Genomic DNA, 19,905 nt, shown 5'->3' with positions numbered 1-19,905 from the left:
AGTGTGATATATGATAATTCTATGTTTAGCATTTTCAGGAACTGCCAGACTTTTCCAAGGTAGGTGGGTCGGCAATATGACAGTTGCAATTTCTCCACATCTTCACCGACACTTGTTATTGCCTGTCTGTTCGGTTATGGCCATTCTAGTGGGTATGAAGTGTTATCTCATTGTGGATTTCATTGGCATTTCCCTAATGACTAAGAGGGGGAGCCTCTTTTCATGTGCTTATTGGCCCTTTATATAATGTCTTTGGAGAAATGTCTGTTCAAATCCTTTGCCCATCTTTTAAATTGGGTCATTGTCTTTTTATTGCTAATGTTTTATCCAGTCTCTTATCTGATATAAAGTTTATAAATTTTCCCCATTTTATGGGTTACCTTTTACTTTCTGATGTCCTTTTGAAGCAAAAGTTTTATTTTAGAGCGCAAGCAAGGTGAGGGGCAGAGGGAGAGGGTAAGAATCTCAAGTGGACTCTCCACTGAGCACAGAGCCTGCCTTGGGGCTCAGATCTCATCACCCTGAGATCATGACCAGAGCTGAAATCAAGAGCCGAATGCTTAACTGACCGAGCCACCCAGCCGCCCAAAACACAAGTTTGTAATTCTGGTGAAGTCTCAGTTACCTATTTTGTTGTTGTTGTTGCTTGTGCTTTTGGTGTCATATCTAAGAAACCATTGCCTAACCCAGAGTCGCAAAGATTTACCTTTTCCTATATTTTATGTTTTATTTTTTAATTTATTTAAGTAGTCTATACCTGACTTGGGGCTCAAAATCATGAACCCGAGATCAAGAGCTGCATACCCTTCCAACTGACCCAGTCATGCGCCCCTAAGAGTTTTACAAAAGTTTTATCTTTCAGATTTTGGTCAATTGGTTTTGAGTTAATTTTTGTATATGGCGTGAGATAGGGGTCTGACTTCATTCCTTTATGTGTGATTTCCAGTTCTCTCAGCACCATTTGTTGAAGACTATTTTTTCCTCATTGAATTCCCCTGGCATCCTTGTTGAAAATCACCTCACCATAAATGTTACGGTTTATTTCTGGATTCTCTCTTCTGTCCCATAGATTTATTTGTCCATCCTTATACTGGGATGTCTTAATTACTATAGCTTTGTATTAAGTTTTAAAATTGGAAAGCATGAGTCCTCCAGTTTTGTTCTTAAGATTGTTTTGGCTATTCTGGGTCCTTTGCATTTTTATTTGAATTTTAGGATCATTTTGTCAATTTTCACCAGGAAGGCAGATGGGATTTTGATAGTGATTGCATTGAATCTGTAGATCAGTCTCGATAGCATTGCCAAGAACTACATATTTTTAACTGAAAATTTTCATGAGATGATATCTGTTTGCACAGGGAGCAATGCATTTTTTTAAAAGATTTTATTTATTTATTTGACAGAGAGCCAGCGAGAGAGGGAACACAAGCAGGGGGGAGTGGGAGAGGAAGAAGCAGGCTCCCAGTGGAGCAGGGAGCCCGATGTGGGGCTTGATCCCAGGACTCTGGGATCACGCCCTGAGCCGAAGGCAGACGCTTAACAACTGAGCCACCCAGGCGCCCCTGAGCGATGCGTTTATATATTTTAGCATTTTCCAGTCCGTTCCATTCTTATTTTTTTAGTTAAAATAATTGCCGGACCCAGCTCCCTGAATTGATTTCTCTATTCATGTTCATGGGTTGTTAATTTATTGTTTGAAAAATATGCTTCAGGTCAATGGTCCTCAACCTTGACAGCAAGTTGGAATCATCTGGAGAACTTTAAAAATACAGCTACCTGGTCTCATCCCAGAGACTAAGGTGCACTTGATCAGGACTATAGCCTAACTATTGGGGTTAAGGGGAAAAAAAAATTCCCAGGTGATTCCAGTGTGCAGTCAGGATTGAGAACCATTGCTCTAAGTGAAGTCAAGTGCAGGTATTTACCCCTTGTAGAGCCTGTGTATAGTTGACTGAACGTACTATGGGATGGAAGTGTGCATACTGCTGGCTGTAGAGCTGCATGTGTGAAACATTTGGTCACTTTGGTGAAGAATGTGCTAGAGAGGTCTGTGTACTTTTTCTGTATTTAATCTGACCATTGACACTGTTTTCCTGAGAAATAAAAGGATTTTGCTTTTGACTTTCTCCTGGGTGTATATAGTTGTCTATGGTCTGTATAGAGAGCAAGGATAGAGCAGTCCCTGGGGAATGTCATTTCTCAGGAATTTTTGCGTCTTCTGCTTTTCTGCGATAGGAAATGGACTGATTTGAGAATAATATGCAGGAAATGCACAGCTATTTTAGGGATTGTTGTATAAAGAACACCAAAACTATTGGTTAGAATTACTATTGAAGTATATGGAGGTATTGGTCAGAATTGATCAGAATTAAGGTCAGGATTACTGGAAAAAATACCTGAAAGTGAGACTGATGTCCTGTGTTAGAATATTAAGGAATATTAAGACTGTGGTGGAAACGCACATAAAATAGCTTATTTTACTCATTGAATATTTTTTTCTTGTTTATTTGAAAGTAAAGTTTTTTGTATACATGTACATATGCACACATGTATATTTGTATTTTGAAATAGAGATACAGGGGTTATTTGAACCAGTTTTTTTGTTTTATTTTGTTTTAATTTAGCAATGTACCTTAGGCATATGACTAAATCATTAAATAGCCCTTTAAAATGTGGCTTTTAACAGCTCATTTGTGCTGAATGCATCATGTTTTATTTGACAAATCCTTCTATTGTTGGGCATTTAGCTTATGAGCCGTTTTTTGCTGTGGTGAACATAATACAATAGTGAACAGCCTTGTATGGAAATCTGTGTGCATTTTTCAGATTATTTCTTTAGACCACTTTTTTGGAAGGGACATCATTTGCATTTTTAAGGCTTTGTTACATAACGTATATGCAAGATGCTTACTGCATCCAGGTTAATGTACTGGGAATTATTGCTATAAATTTTCCTGTTCCCCCCCCCTTTTTTTTAAACCAGTTTGGGCAAAGAATAGAATCATTATGCTTATTCTGCTTTTCTTTGGTAACTAGTGAATTTGAACACATCTGAGTTTTTTGGGCCATTTATATTTTGTTTGGCTTATTTATTTCCTTTAGCAGTTTTTCTAGTTTTGTGTTCCCATCTTTTTCCCAGTCTTTTATAGCAGTTCTTTTTATAGCAAGGATATTAGCACTTTAGTAAATGTTGCAAATATGTTTCCCAATTTGTCTTGTATTTTTATGATGTGTCCAAGAAGTTTTATTTGTAGATCATTTTTAGGGCTTTAGTTTTCAAAAAAAAAAAAAAAAAAAACCTCATTTTTCAGACTCTAAAGTTTCAAATGAAATGTTTTTCTTAAAGATGAATAAAAATCTGTCAGAATGTGATTTTGCTTAAGAGATTTTTTAGATTTCATATCTGCTTGTCTTTTTTTTTTTTTAAGATTTTATTTATTTATTTGACAGAGTGAGAGAGACAGCCAGTGAGAGAGGGAACACAGGCAGGGGGAGTGGGAGAGGAAGAAGCAGGCTCCCAGCGAAAGAGCCTGACGTGGGGCTCGATCCCAGGACCACGCCCTGAGCCGAAGGCAGACGCTTAACAACTGAGCCACCCAGGCGCCCCAAAATCTGCTTGTCTTTTAAAGTATGATGGGAACAATCAGCTCAATTTTAAAAAGTTAAACATGAACTTGAACATTTTCACCATCCCGATCCCAATAAATGGGAACTTTAAGTGGGATCACCTGGAAGTTGGGTGCTGTTAATTCTAAACAGCCAGAAAGTGAGGCTAGATGTCATTGACAAGCTTTCCACTCCAGTTTTAAATTTTGACACTTTTGGTGTTTAGTACATTTCCCTTTGGGCATGTATGATATCTGTTTTGGGTTGATGGCGTTCTTGTTCTTTCATTCCTTACTTTTGCGTCGGTACTATTAAAAAATTGAGACTTTTACATCATACTTCAATAATAGCCTCAAGTAACTCTTTCTAATTATATCCTTTAGGCTTTTTCCAAAATAATGGACTTCGTCTGTATTCCAGGTCTCTGGAAGCGCTTGTCCTAACTAGTTTTTAGTCCTTGTTAGTCTTGTTACCTCCCGAGGTCGTGGGCGGGCATTTAATAACACATGTAGCACAGGGCTCAGAGCAGGAGCTAGGGGCTCTCTGTGCCGACCCAGGCGTTATTTTTTCCTCTCCACAGTTCTATTGAGAAAGAGACTGGTTTGGAATCTGTTCTGCCGCTTCTAACTGGGTGTGAGTCTCTGCTTCCCCTCTGTGCCCCTTCACTGCCCTTGGCGGGTGGGTCTGTGGGATTTCTAATTTACCCTTTGTGTTCATCCTCCCACCCAGCTTTTATTGAGCACCATCTTGGTACTTGGTACTCAGGTACATCTGGGGAGAAGTAGCCTGTCTGAGACCCTGGCAAGACCATCTCCAGGTCTTCCCTGGTTCCGAGTTCAAAGTTCTGACCCTGAGTTAACTTCAATCTGAGTACAGGTATTATCTAATTGAGATCATTCTAAACACTTTGGAAAAGTTTTAGGAAGTTCTGGGGTTAGCAGGACCTGGGGGGATCTTGTCATTCCTCTTCACACACACCCTGGTTCTTCTCCAAAATTATTCCTGTCTTCCACAGTAATGAGGCCCGGAAAGGGATCCAGGACGGGGCGGGGGGGGGGGCACGGAGAAATAGCAGGGTAGCCCCCTTGAGTTGTCAATGAGTCTGGGTGGGTCAAGGAGCGCCCTGCACCAGTAGGCAGAGAATGGGGCTGTTCAGTGAGAGATGGGGGCATTAGAGGTCTGATGGGGAAGCTTTTGGGGTTAATTTTTCAGCTTAGTTGAACTCAGCCCTACTTGTTCACATGCTAAGGCACAGTTTATAAAAGGAAAATGGAACCGTCTGTGTTAGCTGAGCTTGACTTACTACCACTGATAATTATCATTGGGCTGTGTTTTTAATTTGGTCATTTTGCCAGGAATATAAATCAGACATTATTCCTTAGATCTTTGGGTAATTAGGAAGATTGGCAAGCCTCCATTTTTCTTGAATTAAGTCATTATTATCCTATTTGTAATATGGGATTAAATGTGTTAAGCGAAGGAAAGGCATTTTTAATTTTTTTGAAAGACAGTTGCAACTTAAGCATGTGGGCAATAGTAGTTTTAGTGGCTTGTTTTGCATATGTATTTATGAATTTTAAGCTTTTATTTCCTAATCACAAATACAATACAAGTTCATTGGTAATGTAAAACAGAAAAGCATAGAAATACGATGCCACATGCAATCTGACACCCAGGGAGGATAACTGTTAATATTTAGGGAAAGTGTCTTGACTGCCTGGTTTACCAAATAAGTGTAGTTTTTCTATAAAAATGGGGGATGTTCTGCCTCCCCCCCCACCCGTCTTCCCCCACTTAGTAACAGAGCATGACTGTTTTTCCTGAATGGTTTTGTAGTGTTTTATCATAAAGCATTTTGCTGTCATAATTTAGTTAGCCAGCCCTTAAATGTTGGACATTGACTTATTGTACAACTAAAGTGAATACGATTATACTCATCTAGTTATTTTCCTAGAGCAATGATTTTCTTGGATATGGATTTTTATTTTGTTAAAAGAGTTATTTATTAGAGAGCGAGAGTGGGCGGGCACACACACAAGCAGGGGGAGAGGCAGAGGGAAAGGGAGAGAATCTCAAGCAGACTCCCTGCTGAGAGGGGAGCCTAATGCAGGGCTCCATCCCAGGACCCTGAGATCATGACCTGAGCCGAAACCAAGAGCCGGCTGCTTAACCAGCTGAGCCACCAAGGCGCCCCTGGACATGCATTTTTAAAGGAGATGCATGTTAAAGATTTAAAAATTATTTTGACAAAAACATCTAGCTGAAAATGAAGGTGAATATTTCTCTGATCTTGGAATGAGGAGGGGCTTCCTAAGCACAAAAGTATTAGAAGCAATTGCAAAAAGATACTAGATATGACTTTAGAGAGATGAAAAAGCTATCCTTTATTTCAAGTGATACAAACAGAGAGGAAAAAGCAGTCATTTACTTTTTCTGGGGAAAATATTTGCAACATGACAAAGGGTTATGCCCTTAATTTGTAAGGAGCTCTTACATGTGAATAAGCAAAAAAAAAAAATCAAACCTACTGAAAAAATGGACAAAAGGCACTTTAACAGTTCATAAGAGAACTATAGATACATGGATCAAAGAAATAAAGATTGAAACCAGATGTCATTCTTTGCATGTCACATTTGCAAAAGTTGAAAAAAAAAAAAAATCTAGGACTGGCAAGTGAAGTTAACATACAGTTTTTTTCTCTTGTGCTTTCTTTGTTAGCTTGTCAGTTTTCCCAGAAGGAATTGGGAAGGTTTCCCATTTCCTATTTCGTTACCAGGAAGGTTAGGATGTAACTGGCCTGTAAATTTGTCTTGAGCCTGGTATCTTTTTTTGAGCACAGTTCTTTGATTTTGTAATTTTCTCTCTTTGTGTATTGTTATTTGTTCAGGATTTTAAAGAATTGTTTTAAAAGAATTGCCCATTTCATCTCGATTTTGGGGTACATACATGTGCTTCTTTTAAGTCAGTTAAAAAATACAAACTCAATGTAAAAGCATGATGAGTATATAGTATCTTGTGTTTGCCCTTGTTTTCAGAAGATAGTCTTTGTCCTGTGCAAGTGTACAAAGAGGTTTTGTGTTTTTTGAATTGGGAATAGGCATTTTGTCAGCCTTTTTGGCATCTACTGAATTGATAAAATGATTTGGTTGCTCAGTTTCTGGCCCGTGAATGGTACTGGCCCCAGGGCTATATCCTTCCTGCTTCTTAAGTATTAACATCCTTTTTTAAGGAAATGGTAAAATACAGAGATAACAGTGTGTGTGTGTGTATAGTTATCCCCACCCCCCAAATTTTTTTGTGTTTTTTCTCTGAAATCAAAACCTGGAAACCATAGCATGTAGTACCTTTGCATAACCCAATTAAGAAACTAGAGAAGAGCTGTGAGTATTTTTGTGTGTGTTCAGAGTGGCTTTTACTGGGGGGAAATCAGGTGGTGCGTCACTGAGCTCCAAGTGACGTTTCCTCTGAACTGCTCGCAGGGGCCTGGGCTTTGATCTCAGCCTTGTAACCTTGTGTGCAAAGGGCAGGTCCTCGCATTTCCAGAGTGTGGTGGCATACAAAGGGGAGGCGTGCTGACTGGTGCTGGGACAGAAGTTCAAGGATGCGCACTGATAACTCAGTCTTGCTTTTGTCGAGTGGCTCCTCCTGTTTAATTCCTCTCTCAAATACATTTGTATTTTTCCAGTATTAGAACATCTGACCCGATTCTGTGTTTTGGTCTCTGATAGTCTAGTGGAGTAGAAACCCAGTCCTTCCAAACACTGGTTTTACTAATCAGCTTAAAAAATACTTTCCAAAAACAAATCTTCACGGGGTCATAGTACTGCACTTGCCCCTTTACGATTTTTCTCTGACTCGTAGCTAAAGTGACATTTTGCTAATTTGCAGCTTTGCCCTCATGGCAGCTTTTTTCTTAATTAATATTTTTCAGCCTTTTAAAGGATTTACGGAAGAAGCATACACATGTTGGAAAATAATTCTAACTTGTCAGAATTGGATAAAGCAAATTTTGAAAGTCACACAAGCCTCTTTTACCCCCTACACTTCAAGGCAGTTTGATCTTTATCCTTTCCAGCCCTTTCTTGTGTCCACAAATATGTTCTATATAATTATACTTTTAATAAAAATGGGATTATACTACACATATTGTGCAACTTGCATTTCTCAAAGGACAACGTACATAATTTCAGTTTAACTGAAAATAAGCTGTTCTTCTAGAGCATTTCTTTGTTTACTTTTTTCCATGTTATTTCCATTATTCCTCTTCTTGACTAATCTTCATTGATGGATGTTGCCTTGGTGCTTTTCTCCTGACTCTAAATTTTTAATAAACATAGCTTAGGATAGATTTATGGTTATGAAGATTTTATTTTTGGAAATAAATTACCTTTTTATTCCCCCTTGAATGCAAGGGAAGAACAATTTCTCCATTCATATGCTCATCAGTTAAAACAAGTAATAATTTTTTTGTACCAAACGGCAAAAGACCAATGTTTAGTTTCCGACGTTAAAAAAAAAAATAGGATCACTGAAGGCTCCTTGAAGGCTGGACTGGTACAAGTCTGATGGCATTAGTGTGCTTGTTTACCTCAAAGCCGTCAGTGATTGTTATGCAGACTTGCTCCTGAACAAACAGTAGAAAGAGTCGCAGCATTAAAAAAAAAAAAAAAAAGACTTGCAGCATAACTGTTGTTTTTTTTTTAAGAATTTATTTATTTATTGGAAGAGATAGAGACAGCCAGCGAGAGAGGGAACACAAGCAGGGGGAGTGGGAGAGGAAGAAGCAGGCTCACAGCAGAAGAGCCTGATGTGGGGCTCGATCCCAGAACGCCGGGATCATGCCCTGAGCCGAAGGCAGATGCCTAACCGCTGTGCCACCCAGGCGCCCCAGCATAACTGTTTTCTAACAAGAAACTTGTTGGTATCTGGCTAAACTCATCACCTGTGTTTTTCTTTACCATGGTGGGGCAGGTTCCTGACTGGTGCCGGGTGTTCCAGAGACAGCTGGCTTGTCAGGCTCTGGGTTTTTTTTTTTTTTTTTTTTTTTTTTTTACCGTGAAACATATGCACAGGTATAAGTGTATATAAAACAATAAAATGAACATCTGTGTACCTATTGATAATCCAGCTTAATAAATAGAATATGAGCCAGCTTTTTTTATGAGCACCCTCCCAGTATATTTGTAAGAGGCTTTAAAAGGTGATTTTTAAGTAATCGAATCTTCTGTTTTCCCCACAAATACAGCACCACCAGTTTATGGTAGTGGTGGCATTGGAAGCAGTGTAGAGTCATAAAGCTCAGTTGTCACAGGCGTGATGGGCTCTGACCCCTATTCTGTCACATCTCGTAGGAGCTCCAGGACCTTGACCAGGCCTCACCCCTCTTGGGTTTTCTTACCTGTAAAGTGTGGACCTGGTAGTTTCCGAGGGTTGTTGTGAAAATGAAATTGCACAGGTATGATACATTAACCTGAAAAATTAAAGTTATTTTACCAGCAAAAATGGGTTTATTTGGGTTTATTAACTGAGAGCTGCAACTTTGGGGACACAAGGTATGTCCAACAAACAAAGGAGAAAAAGGTTATTTTATGGCGAATGAGGAAGTTGGAAGGGGTTATTTTAAACAAAAGTCCTTTGGAGAAAAGCAGGAGTTCAGGGTGATGAGGGTTTGTCTTTGGCTGAGTTGCAGGGGTAGTTAATTTCTTATACGAGATACTATGTATGTTTTCCTCTGTTGGGGCCTGTTACTGATGATTCTTTCCTGTTGAGAGTCTTCTGTTGGGGTTGTAATTGACAATTCTTCCTACGATTGGCATTTGGTGGTACTGGCTCCCCCCTCTAGCCTCCTGACTCCACTTTAGTGAGGTTTTCCTTTATAAATTTTCACATTTTCCCCCTTTTGATCAAGATCTTTTCCCAAAAGCATTGCTGAACCGCAGTTGGAGTCTTCTAATTCAGTGGCCTTTTGTCCCTCAGTGCTAGGAAGGACCTTTCCTGGGCGTAATGTCCCACATTATGGGGAACATTCTATAGATTGGAAACCTACTGAGGTCAAATTTGAGTAACAAGCAGGGGGAGCAGGGAGAACTGTCAGGCATCTCCCACCTCTGGTGCATATTTATTAAGATTGTAAGTGTTGGATGTCGTCTCTTTATTGGGTATGTCACTTTTTTGGGAAGATTTTATTTATTTGATAGAGCACAAGCAAGGGGAGCAGCAGGCAGATGGGAGAGGGAGAAGCCGGCTCCCGACTCGGGGCTCAATCCCAGGACCCTGGGACATAACCTGAGCCAAAGGCAGACTCTTAACCAACCAAGCCACCCAGGCGCGCCTGGGTACGTCATTTTTACAAAAGTTTGACAGACAACAAGTACAGAATCAAAAGTAACATGGCAGTTCCGAATTGTGTGATGGTTCTAAGCCAGGACCCTAGATCTGAAAGTAGCCATCTAGAGGGCACCTGGCTGGCTCAGTTGGTGGAATGTTGATCTCGGGGTTGTGAGTTCGAGCCCCACATTGGGTGTGGAGATTACTTAAAAAAAAATAAAATCTTTGAAAACAGCCAACTAAAACTATTCATTGGCACTGATTCCAATTTAGGGGAGAAAAGCTCCCCCTACAGGAGGCAAACCCAGAGTCCCGTGTGCCTACTAGAAGTCACTCTTTGAGCAGTTATGAAAACAGAATAATGGATACGACAGGAGCACTCTGAGAAACAGCCCATTTGGTAAGACACAGTGCAGGTGAAGCAGCAGCTGGTGGGCTTTTTGCAAAACAGCAAAACTTAAAAGACACTTTAAAACAGTATTGTTATCTCAAGAGAACTGTTCTAACCAAATGTGGTCGTACTACAGTAAAGTCGACAATTCAGAAACCATGAGTTTTGGATAAGAATCCAGAATCTGTTCATTGTCCAGATGAAAAAGAGAGACTTGGTGAATCCCGAACCTTCTAACAGGCCTGGTCTGGACACCCCGGGAAAGCCGTCTCATCAGACGCCATCTGCTTTACTTCTGGGAAATCTTGACTTTCAGGTCGGCAGACGGTGTAGGCCCAGTCAGGGTTGGCTTTCTTTAGACAAGGCAGGTGAATGCAAGAGTCTGTTGCCTGGAGTTCGGCAGCACAAGGGTTGGTTAGCAGTCCCTTTCCAGTGAGGCTGCAGAGTCTTTCTAGAGGTGTCTTCTACGGTAGGTGGAATCTCCAGTTGTAAGGTGTGATTCTTAAGTTTTCCTCTCTCAAGGGTGCATGGTGAAAAGATTGCTCTACCAAAGCCTGGTTATTTCCAATAGAAACAGTTAGGCTTTTACAGTATTCAAGTGTATCTTTATCAACCGCGGGTCAAAGGAGGCAGGGGCCAAGTGCAAGAATCAGACGTTCTCTGGGGCGCCTGGGTGGCACAGCGGTTGAGCGTCTGCCTTCGGCTCAGGGCGTGATCCCGGCGTTCTGGGATCGAGCCCCACACCAGGCTCCTCCGCTATGAGCCTACTTCTTCCTCTCCCACTCCCCCTGCTTGTGGTCCCTCTCTCGCTGGCTGTCTCTATCTCTGTCAAATAAATAAATAAAATGTTAAAAAAAAAAAAAAAGGAATCGGACGTTCTCTGATTATTTCAAAGGGTAAAAGTCCGAGTTCCAGAGGGGTGGATCTGAGTTAAGAAGGACCAATGGCAATGCTTTAGGCCAAGATAAGATGGGAGGTCTCTACAAATTTTGCCAGTTGAATCTTAATAGTGCCCTTAGTACATTGGGCCAACCTGAGGACTGAGGAGGAAAGTGTAAAACTGGCCAAATAGCACAGACTTGTTGAAACACCTGCCTGGTAAAATGGATTCCTTGATTACCATGACGTTAAAGAGGGTTTCTCCCCGTTGGGATGATTTTTTTTTTCTAACAGAATTTTAACTACAGTAGAAGCAGCAGCCTGGCTACCAGAGAGAGCGTTGGTCCAGGGAGTAAACGTATAAACCATGACTAAAACCTATTTAAATCTATGAGGTGGGGGTGGCTGTATGAAACCCATTTGCCAAACCTCGAATGGCCCCTTAGGTAATTTCAAGTGAGCAGTGTGAGCGCATTTTTCTGCATTGTGTTTTGGACACGTGGGGCAAGCGAGGTAGGCACTTTTTGCGGCTTTATTTGTATTCCCCACCCGTATTGGTTCATGAATTGGGCCAGATTAATTGGTCTAAACCACAGTTCTTTTTATCACACCAACAATGATTAGATTCCCAGTATTGTTTTTCCTTTTCTGGGAGTCAGTTATCAGGTGTCTCTGGTCAGTTTTTTAATCCTCATTTGGGAGAACATCCCTTTGGACTGTGACAGAGGTTTGGCTCTTGATTTCTTTGAGTGCACGGTTCTGGTGGAAGTATCAGTGAGGGGGTTTCCTTTGGCCTCCAGAGAGTCGAGTCTGGAATGCCCAGGAACCTTAATGAAAGAGCAGCTGGCAAAAGCATGGCACTTAATGAATTTTGACCCTAGGAGCCATTTTTAATTTTATCCCTGTTGGAGGTAAGAGCACCACGTCGTCGCCATAACATTCCAGAGTCCTGAGCTACCCGAAGACATACCAGCTATGGGTACAAATGTTTGTGGTTTTACCTTTGGCCAAGCTGCAAGCCTGACCAAGGGCGTGTAACTGAGCCTGTTGGGCTCCAGTAGTAGCCGGAGCTAAGAGTGCTGCCTCGGTCACTAACAGAGGAGCACCCTAGCGTTCCAGCCCGGGATTGGTCGTTTTCGTCCTCTGAGTAAGAACCATCAGTAAAACACGAGAAATGTGCCTTGGTTATCGGAGTTTCCTAGGAATCGTCACAGGGAGTCAAGAGGTGATCTGTCAGTCTCAAGCAGTTGTGAGGGGTGTCCTCCGTGAAGGAGGAGAGACGAACAGCAGGCTTATTTGAGGTTATTGCAGTGAGGAGGAGTTCTGTGAGGAGCAGTTAGCAGGGGGATCTCCTAGGAGGTGAGGAGGCTGACCGAGGTGTCGAGTGTGGTGAGAGTTTAGGGGGGCTTCTGCTGCATGCAGCACAAGCTTGGTTAGAAGGAGTCCTGTCACTCTTCACTGGCCTTAAGCAGAAGGGCAGTGGCAGGAATGGCTCTGAGGTGCGGGTGGAAGGGACATCCCTGGCCACGGGCTCCAGTGGTTGGCTCTCCTACCCTATGGGTCAGTGATGGTCCCCGGCATTTTTGGGCAAGTACTTCAAGCATTTTCTTCCTTCTCACCAACAACGAGGAAGAGGGAAGTTGACAGTTAGGATGTCCGAGGGCAGGAGGCTTTAGGCTTTTCTTTAAAGTCTCCAGAGCTAGGTCTTCTCCATCTTTCTGAATGACAGGGTCAGGTTTGTCTTTTTTTTTTTTTTTTTTTAGTTTATTTGTTTGAGAGAGTGCTCACAAGCAGGGCGAGCAGCAGGCAGAGGCAGAGGGAGAAGCAGGCTCCCTGCTGTGGGACTCGATCCCAGGACCCTGGGATCATGACCTGAGCCGAAGGCAGATGCTTAACCAGCTGAGCCACCCAGGCTTCCCAGCTTTGTCATTTTTAAGTAAAGCATACAGTGGTTGAGCTGTAAGAGAAATTTGGAATCTCAATTTCAACAGTAGACAGCCAATCCAAGAAAACTTCGTAATTGGTACTTAGTTTTAGGTTTTGGGAAGTTCATGCCGTGAAACCTGCCTGGGTCTAAATGTAGTCCTTGTTCTGCGATCAGGTGCCCTAAGATGAACCTGAGTTTTACAAGCTGCGGTTTTTCTTTGAAGACTTCATGTCCTTTTAAGGCCAAAGTTTTAACAGGTGAATGCTGTCTCCTGTGAAGAGGTTTGAGAAAGGGAGCAGAGAAGCAGATCATATACATATTGTAACCAACTAGAGCCTGCAGAAAACTTTATATCCTCCAAATCAGCTTTTAAGGTTTATAAAGAGTTAAGAAGGACGGCCTGTGTAACCTGGGGCATTACTGTCCTGGTTTATTATTCTTCCCAAGTGAAAGCAAGAAGACCCTGACTGTCCTTATGAACTGGAATAGTGAAAGTGCACTATATAGAACAATTATAGTGAAGCAGGATTTGCTTTCAGTGGGGACAGACGTCAGTGTATGGGGACAACAGGGCGCCCAGGGATAATGTTATTTATTGCTCCGAGGTCCTGGACTAACCTCCATCCTTGGCCACTGGGTCTTCTCACAGGTAAAATAGGGCTCCCAGGGACTAGTGCAGGAGATGATAAGGCCCTGAGTCCTGTGGTCTCCTATTATGGGCTTGATGCCTTAAAGGGTTTCTTTATTTATAGGGTACTCGTTCTGGGGAGACGTTGTGGGGGATCTGTTTGAATCTTGATGGGAGGCGTGCTGTGAATTCTGCCAATATCAGTTGAGGAATCTGCCCATAAAGAGGGCGGTAGCTGACCTGATGGGGACAAATGAGCAGTGTCCCCAGACTCCCCTATCGTGCCATCAGAGATGGAACAAATAAAAGATGTTGAAGGGTCATTTAATCCACCTGGTTGGCAATTTTGATTCTAGAATTATTTCCATCTTTTGGGAGACATTCTGGCACGATACTTTTCTAAGAAATCTTGGCCATTATGAATGGGGTGGAGAAACTAAGGAGAAAAGGGTGGGACTCTCTCAAAGGGCCTGAATAAAGGGAATGGGTGCAGAGACAGGAACCTGTTGAGGTTTATGAGAGGCCCCCCCCCCCCCCCATGGGAGCTGTTTTCCTGCTCTGATGCCTGCAGGACCTGCTTTCCAGGAGTGGTGTTGAGCATGGAGAATGCAGCTCTGGGGTCAGTAAGACAAAGAGATTTATTCTCAGTCTGGACTGTGGTTTCTCCAAGCCAATTAAGAGGGGGGACTGGGAAGAGTCCCTGTAGGTCCTTGGAGCCCTGTCAGTGGGAATTAGGACACTGGAAAGGCTGGCTAGAGGGCGGAGGGCTTCTGGAATGCTTAAGTTTGTAACAGTCTTTTTTTCCCAGTGCCCTGGCCCTTTGCACCAATAGCAGAAACCAGGGGGTTTTGGTCTGTTTAGGGGCCTTCACTTGCCAGAGTTGAAAATTGAGGATTTTAGTGGTCTTTCTTTCAGGTGACCCTTGTGGGTGTGAGTGAGCTGGTTTGCCATGCTAGCTACATGTGGAGTGGACACAGTTTCCCGTTCCATGCAAAGATCCTGGTTCAGGCTGTTAGTAAATGTAGTTAAATGCTTCCCAGGTGGATTCAGCCTCTAAAGGAGGGCCAGAATCTTCTTTAGAGACCGTTTGCAGTTGGTTATAGTAGTTACGATCAGGTTCATCAGGCTTTTGTGTGCAAGCCTGAACTTTGTTCCAGTCAACAGGTTTAGGAAAAGCTGCTGTAACTGCCCTGTGGAGATTTCCAGCAAGCATTCTAGGATCTTGCCAAAGTTAGGCGCTTGTTTCTCTAAATCTTTTAGGATGTTCTCATGGAGCTAGTTTCATCCAGCGTTTGGCTTGGTCCTCACTGATAGGCACATGGCCTGACTGATATAAATCTTAGAAACTGGGGTGGTAGGTTGGCATAACTATGTTAAATTCTTCAGCGAACATGGATCCTGAGTGACTTTAGGAAACTCTGACTCTGGCTCGCAGTCTGACCTTGGTCCAGGTAGCATAAGAAATTTGGGGTTTATTCGGATCCTCAGAAGACTTAACTTGAAAGGGGCAGGTTTTATTACCTTCAGGAAAGGAGGGAGTGGGGAGAGGTTCAGGGGAAAAGGGAAGTTCAGGACGGAAAGCAAGACAGCTGCTGCATATCCTAAGACTTAGAAGACAGGAAGGAAAAAGGCCTCAGAAGCCTTTTTCTCCCTTTGTTTGTTTGCCTCTGTTAGTCTAGAAATTGTATTTTGCAGACAGGCAATTTTAGATTCCTGATAATGTTCAGAAGCTTCAAAATCCCAAAGTAGGCATCCCATTCAGTTTTGACAGTTTTAGAGCCGTGACTGTCCAATTAAGATTTGAGAAGAGTAAGTTTGGGGAGATGGCAGGCTCCCTGTAGTGGCCATTGGAGTTCTAAATGACTCTGTGTATGAAGGGGGACCACAATTTTTAAACATAAAACTGGCTAGGGTCCCAGAAGAAGGGGGCATCCTCAAAACATTCTGATGGACTGGGATCTCATTTCTAAGGGTTTTTTTTGGTTTGGTTTTGTTTTGTTTTTCTAGAGCAAGAAAGAATTTCTGGGGCGCCTGGGTAGCGCAGTCATTAAAGCGTCTGCCTTCGGCTCAGGGCGTGATCCCGGCGTACCGGGATCGAGTCCCACATCGGGCTCCTCCGCTATGAGCCTGCTTCTTCCTCTCCCACTCCCCCTGCTGTGTTCCCTCTCTCGCTGGCTGTCAAAAAAAAAAAAAAAAAAGAAAAGAAAAATTTCTAAACAGTATGGACATCCTGGTTCTAAAAGGAATCCGAGCAAAGGCCAGCTCTGTTCCAGTAGGCACAGCGCTGTTCCCAAGAGTTGGGCGAAAGGCTAGCACCGTTTCAATAGGAGTAGCCTGGTTCGTAACAGGAGTTGGACTGAAAGCCAAATGAGTATTCTTATAAAGGACAAAGCCGTAAAACAGATCCCAAATAATTCTTGGAGAGCTTAAAACACAGAGTGGAGCTCAAAATCCAGAAGAAAAATTACCTTCAAATTCTAGGGTTGGCGAGAAAGCAGTGAGCTCAGGTAGCTCTGTGGGTATGGGGACCTGTTTGCTCACCAGCCTTAGAGTTGTTGGCAGCCTTTTGGAACCCACTTCTAATCACCGCATAATGTGAACCTTTTGAAAATAAGTTTTTTACCAGCAAAATGAGTTTATTAGTTTATTTGGGGCATTAAACCATGGCCAAACCATAGGCAAGTCCAACAAAGGAGAGGAAGGTTATTTTATGGAGAAGGAAGACGTTGGGAGGGGTGGCTTTGAAGCAGAGCCTGTTGGAGGAAGACAGTAGTTCAGGGTGTTGGTGGCTTGTCATTGGCTGAGCTGGCAGGGGTAGCAGATTTCTTGTAGGAGCTGCAATGTGCATCTTTCCCTTTGGGGGCCTATCATTGATGATTCTTTCCTGTCGAGATCGTCTTTTGGGGTCTATAATTGACAGTTCTTCCTGTAATTGAGTGGTACTGGCTCCCCCTCTGGCTCCCCCTGCTAGCCTCCCCTCCTTTCTTCCCCACTTCACATTAGTGACATTTCCCCTTATTAATTTTAACAGGTACTGGGGCTCCTGGGTGTCTCAGTCGGTTGAGCATCTGACTCTTGGTTTGGGCTTAGGTCATGATCTCAGGGTTGTGGGATTGAGCCCTGAGGGGGGCTCTGTGCTCGTTGAAATCTGCTTGTCCCTCTCCCTCCCCCTCTGCTCTCCTCCCCTGCTCTTTGAGCTTGCTCACTCTCTCAAATAAAGTCTAAACAAGTTTTTAGGAGGTACTTAGTACAGTGCCTGGCACATCGTGAGCACTAGAGAAGTATGTAAAAAGGTTTTTTTTTTTTTTTTTTTGGCTAAATTGAGGTCTTATGCTAGGGAATATGGAGTTTAAAAGATTATCAGGAAGAAACCCCAATTAAGAACAAAATTGCTTTTTCCAAGTATTCTAAAATACCATCTTCCATAATATTCAGGGCAGATGAAGAGCCGATTTTGAAGGGAACGAAGGTGGCGTGTGTGATCCTGCCGGGGGGCTGCCTGGGGCCTCCTAGGTGCTCCTCAAGAATGAAAGCCTCATAGAGCAAGTTCTAGAACTGGCCACAGCTGAGTGAGAAGTAGACTTCGTTCATGCGGGGTGCCTCCTGGTAGGTTCGCTATGACTCTGTTTTTATTTACCATCTGTTTTTCTCTAGCTAGGTCTTGACTCTGCTAACCGGGATCCCCCTGTGGTTTCGAGCTTGGACCTCAGCAGCACGAGGAAATGTAGCTCAGCGGCTTGTAACGGAAAGCATATGGACAGGTCCACGGTGCGGCATTTAGGTGCGTCTGAAACCCAGTCTTTTTCATTCTGCATTTCATGATGCAGTTGTGCTGACAGCCCTTTAGTGTTAGAATTCATTTGTGCTTGACCTTGTCCTTTGCACTTGTCACCAACAGTCTAAATGCAATCCTGGGAATAATTAATCGTTCCATTAATGCTAATGATAAGGTAATGGACTGCTTTAGGCCAAATTCCTTGTAAGCAGATTAAAGTAGAAAATAGGCAAAGTCTTGCCACTTAGGGTAATGATAAGGTAGGAAGTAAATATTTTCCTTCTCCCTTATATGCTTTTGACTTTTTGTATCAGTAAAAATTTGAGTGCTTATCGCCATTTGAGGCTCCTTGTCTGGGTCCCAGGTCTGAACCCTGGGGGTAAAGATTGAGGACGTCTTCTCTCTTTTTCAAGCATTCTGCACATTAAGCAGTGAGATTATTAAATTGCGTTCCCTCCCTCCCCCGTCACAAAGCTTGATGGGCATTTTGGTTATTTTAAATTTTTTGCTATTACAAACAATACTGCAGTGAAATTTCTTGTACATATTTTAGGGAGACTACCTATAAGTAAATTTCTAGCAGTAAAATTGTTGGGTACAGTGCTTAAGATTTTTTTAGTTTTTTAAATTTTGACAAATTGTCTTGTAGGGAAGCTGCAAGAATTTATACCCTTATTAATAAACATTCTCTCTCAAACAGGTTGTTTTGTCAAAACTAACTTATTCAGTATGGTGGGTATAGAATGTTATGTCAGTGGTACTTTTATTTATTTACTTTTAATTTTCAAACAGTAAAATTCACAATTGTAAGAGCTTTCACAAGTGCTGAAAGGGGATCAGTTAAAATTTTTTTTTCATTTTCTAATGGAAAGTCTATACTTGCTACTTAAAAAAAACCCCAAAAAACAGAAATTCCAAGAATTTAGGCAGAAGATCCTTGATCCTACCACCTAATGACACCACTGTGAACATTTGTGTTCTTTGACCTTTTTTCTGTGTGCAGTTTTTTTTCCTCTTAAGCCGGTATCAAATTATATGTAATACATTCTTTTTTTTTTAAAAAGATTTTATTTATTTATCTGACAGAGATAGAGACAGCCAGCGAGAGAGGGAAACACAAGCAAGGGGAGTGGGAGAGGAAGAAGCAGGCTCCCAGCAGAGGAGCCTGATGTGGGGCTCGATCCCAGAACACCAGGATCATGCCCTAAGCCGAAGGCAGACGCTTAACGACTGAGTGACCCAGGCGCCCCTATGTAATACATTCTTAAAAGTAATATTTATTAACCACGAGGGAGAAAGGGGAAGACTGCTCTGTCTGGGGATACCTGCGAAATACATGGTCTCTCAGCTCTGAGTTTCAGTTACCGTCTTTATATTTCAGTTCACACGTGTCTTCCATTTGTGCTCAGAGCTTCTCCGGTCTCTGGTCTTCAGTGGGCGCTTGTCAGGCGTACATGTCACCCCCAGCTCAAATTCAGCACGTCCAGACTTTGTTCATTACTTGCTAGTCGAGCCCGTTTCCTTATTTATAGGAGACACTCTTGTTCTTTTTTTAGAGGTCCTCTTTGACACCTAATCTTTGATCGATTTTTTTTTCCTCTTTCAAATCACTCTCTCTGTCCCTTTTTCTCACTGTCCCTTCCACCCTCCCAGTTGCCAAGATCCTTATACTTGGATTGACACAGTAGCTTCTTGACCTTCCATCTTGAGATTTTTTGGCAGTGGACTCTTTCTGTTCTCTTCACCTGCCGAGAAACTCATGTTTCGTAAAGCTGTGTTGTGTGTATGTTGCACTCCTTTGACCCTGCAAAGGGTTTTCGTCCTCTACCGCCCATTGTATGCTGTGGCTAAGCTGTTTTCATGGCCTAGAGACTCGCCATACTTCTGCCTACCTTGGTCTCCATGGTGACCTACCACTCAGGACTTTCCATCCCCCAAGGCTGACCCCCAAGTCCCACTTCCCCAAATACATTTCTGATCATTTCTGGCCCTTTTGAGTTTCTTTCTCTGAGTGCTCACGCCCAGTTTGATAATTATCTTGTAGGTCTCTATGATTCACTCATTGTCCCAGTCCACTGAGATGGCAGATGGCTTCACATGTAATCCATTTCCATCAGTGCTGAGATTTGTGGCAGTTTAGGAAACTAGCCAAATGGTTGGTTTATTCCTCCCCTCCCCCCCAGTACAGATCCTAAATACTAAGTTTACAAAGCTGAGAAAAGAGAAGGCCTACCAGGTAGTATGTTATCAGGAGCATACAGGCGATAGTCCACTGTCTGGGCACTCACAGCAGAGAACGCCAGCTCTGCCCAGTGCCAGGAGCCTGCTGACCACGGGCCCGGTTCTGATGGCAGGCACGTTTTAGAAGTTGA

General features: G+C 42.6%; 1 protein-coding gene across 3 annotated transcripts in view; it reads left to right on the top strand.

Moving 5' to 3' along the window:
• SLC23A2 (solute carrier family 23 member 2) overlaps positions 1–19,905 on the top strand; it is a 130,824-nt gene that overhangs the window by 9,159 nt on the left and 101,760 nt on the right. Inside the window, exon 2 of one of the 3 annotated variants that reach the window (XM_087853738.1) lies at positions 17,413–17,539. The exons of 1 other annotated variant lie outside the window; for it this stretch is intronic. The gene's annotated coding sequence lies outside the window, so the exon portion shown is untranslated. The remainder of the gene's footprint in view (positions 1–17,412; positions 17,540–19,905) is intronic. One more of the 3 variants, XM_087853739.1, reaches the window with a different exon arrangement.

Source organism: Ursus americanus, chromosome 22, assembly GCF_024610735.1.
Source record: "Ursus americanus isolate L20-20 chromosome 22, mUrsAme1.1.p, whole genome shotgun sequence".
NCBI lineage: Eukaryota > Metazoa > Chordata > Mammalia > Carnivora > Ursidae > Ursus > Ursus americanus.
This window is presented reverse-complemented; position numbering and strand designations above follow the sequence as displayed.